Genomic DNA, 3,013 nt, shown 5'->3' on the forward strand with positions numbered 1-3,013 from the left:
ATCATATCTATTTGTTTTTTAATGCCTTAGCATAAATACTGCATTGCAAATTTTGTTATAAGAAATGGGATTCTCGAATTTGTAACTTTCGAATGTAGTCAGGAACGATACAGATAGTGAACGGTATCTTGATAGTTTAGTGTAAATATATAGATATGTGTTAAATTTTGTTAAATACTTTTTTCTTCTTCTTTTCATGTTATTTTGCCCTCTTAGGCGTCGGATTAGGATTTTGGTTTTTCTTTATCGATTTTTTCGTTGCATTTCTGTTTTTGGCCATAGTATTTAAGACTTCAATACTTTTGCCTTTATTCCTTCCCATTTCTTCGATCTGATCTATCCATTTCCTTCTGGGTCTTTCCCTTCTCATTCTTCTTCCCAAGACTAATATTTGCTTTGTAAAAACAAGGCCAATATAAGATTTCATCTAGGGGAGAGTGGACCACGTTGAGATATTTTTCCTATTTTTGATGATTTAAGCTGTTTATTACCGATTTTCTTTAGTTTAAATTCAAAATGCAATTATTAAATCTATTTATGTATAAACAAAAATATCAGCCTTTTGTTATCACAAACTAGTTTTTTTTTATTAAGCATTTTTAAAAACACTTTTTTGTCTCAACCTGGCCCAAGTAGTGGACCGGCTTGAGACAAATCCAAAAAAACTAAAATTTTTAAAACACTCGTTATATAGGAATTTTAAAATATCAAATGTTATATATACATAAACTACAACAAAACGAGTTAAATCAAATTTCTCAACGAATATCTCTTTTATCGAACTTGATGCCAAATGAAATAAAGGACTTCTGGAGTTTTGTACGTCCGCAAATAAGAATTGGTGGCACCACACATCTAATGTCACTTTTAATAACATGCGATATGTCTTCAACAGCGGGAAACAAAAATGTGTTTTTACTTTTAGCACTATAACGCAAAAATGTAATTTTAAAGTCGTTTACTTTAATAATTTTCGCTACATAAAAAACTGATATTGTATCACGAAATTCCACCAGTACATAAAAATTAATTTCAGGCAAATTCTGATTACGACCAACCTCAAAATCTGTGAATGAGTCGGCATTTGAGGAATCAGACACAAATGAATCAGGGTCAGTGTTGGATGATGGTAGTGCAACAACTGAAGTTCTCTCTGTTAATTCTTTCTTGGAGTTTTAGGTAGAGCAATAGCTTCCTTTTTTCTCATGATGTTTTTTCTTCGATTTCGAACTTCTCGGGCGGATCAGATACAATTTTGCTTTGGCTTTTTTTCTTATTTTTAGATTTTTTCGGAGTTCTGCTTTGGGATAACCAAACAATTGTTCTAGGCTTCTAAAAAGCTGACGTCTCTCATAAGTGTCGACAATTTCTTTATTTCATAAAATTTTTGATGCAGCTTGACTGACAGTCTTAACGATTTGTATCTCTCTCCCCTAATATTTCATTTCTATCGGTTACGTTACTAACCAAAAAGTCACTCGCATCGAATATGTATAAAATAAAAGGCACTATTCCGTATTTTTTGAAACATGCGTTTATGTTACTGGGGGTCAGAGATTTATAAAACGCATATTCGACACATTCAGCCATATGAAAAATTGACTTTCCTAGATTTCTCACCATCCATGAGTCCATAGCATACTGTTATATTATATTTTAAATGACGCATAAATAGGCACATCCAGTGGCTGTAAAGTGAGTATGGTAACTCCGTTGTCTTTTGCTAAATTTAGTGTCTCAATGGAGAAGTGGTTTTCATGATTATCCAAGATCAGTAATATTAGATTTGTTATGGAACTGTTCGAGTGTTGTATAAAATGCCAAATAACAGCTACCAATAATTCAGAGTTTATTAATTCTGAAGGACACTTCAGCTAGCGGGGACAAATGAGCGGAATCCAATTTAACCTACGTTATATTTTTTCACCCATTTTTCACTTATTTATTACCACCCTAATAATTTTTCACCACCAAACCACCCTTAATGGGAGCGATTTTGCTGGCTCAAGGTTCAAACTAGCAGAAACTAAATATTCGAGCCAGCAGAATTAAAAAAAAATTTTTTGAAGTACCACAGTGTTTTGATAGGTTTTTACAAATTTATTATCAACCTATTAATTTTTCACTTCTTATCTACTCTTTGTGGAAAGTCAATATTAAGCTATTAAGCGGAAGCTCGCATATTAAGCTATATTATGGCCAATTCAAATAAAAATTTTGAAATACCACATGATTCTGCTCGATTTTTACTAATTTTTCGCCTCTCAACTAACCCTTAATAGAGGGTTAAAATAAAAAAAGTGATTTTTAAATACCACTGTGTGCTACAAAGCTTTTCCAATTTATTTACAAACCTTCACAATGGTTTACCCCTCTATAAGAAGCCAATAATTCTGCAACAAAATTATAAAAGGTATTTTTAATAATTTTTTTGTATTGTACTTTTACTTCAACCTTTTTCTATTTTTTTTTGCTACCTTCATATGTTTCACCTAAAACACTGGGCATAAATTCCGCACTTTACCTTCTAATTTTGGGGGAGTAAAGTCTAGGGTATAAAGGTATAAAAAAATGCACGTTTTTAATTTTCAAGAGTTAAAAATCAACTATAGACGTGATCGTGCGTAGATGAATGTGCACTGGTGTTTACTTTTAAAAATTACTCAAAAACTATTGCATTCAGCATAAAATACACTCAGGGACAGTACAGAGGGGCTATATTTGCAATTTATTGCCAAAGTTAAATAATAGTGAAGAGGGCGGTATTAATCTAAAATCCTATTACGACTGCAGCCCCCACTCTTTGATTGGCGGTACACTTCGCCCAGGTCTATGGATGTACCCAATAAATACAAATCTTTTAATCTTTTTACAATAGGTAAAATACGCAAGGTGTCCTGACCCTCATTAACAATTAGGTAATTAATGTAACAGACATAATAAAATTATTTAAACTTGAATATTTCTTACCTGTTAATTATTCTGTGAAATATAACAATTCCATTTTATTTAC

The sequence above is a fragment of the Diabrotica undecimpunctata genome, chromosome 3 (genome assembly GCF_040954645.1).
Source record: "Diabrotica undecimpunctata isolate CICGRU chromosome 3, icDiaUnde3, whole genome shotgun sequence".
In the NCBI taxonomy this organism is placed as follows: domain Eukaryota; kingdom Metazoa; phylum Arthropoda; class Insecta; order Coleoptera; family Chrysomelidae; genus Diabrotica; species Diabrotica undecimpunctata.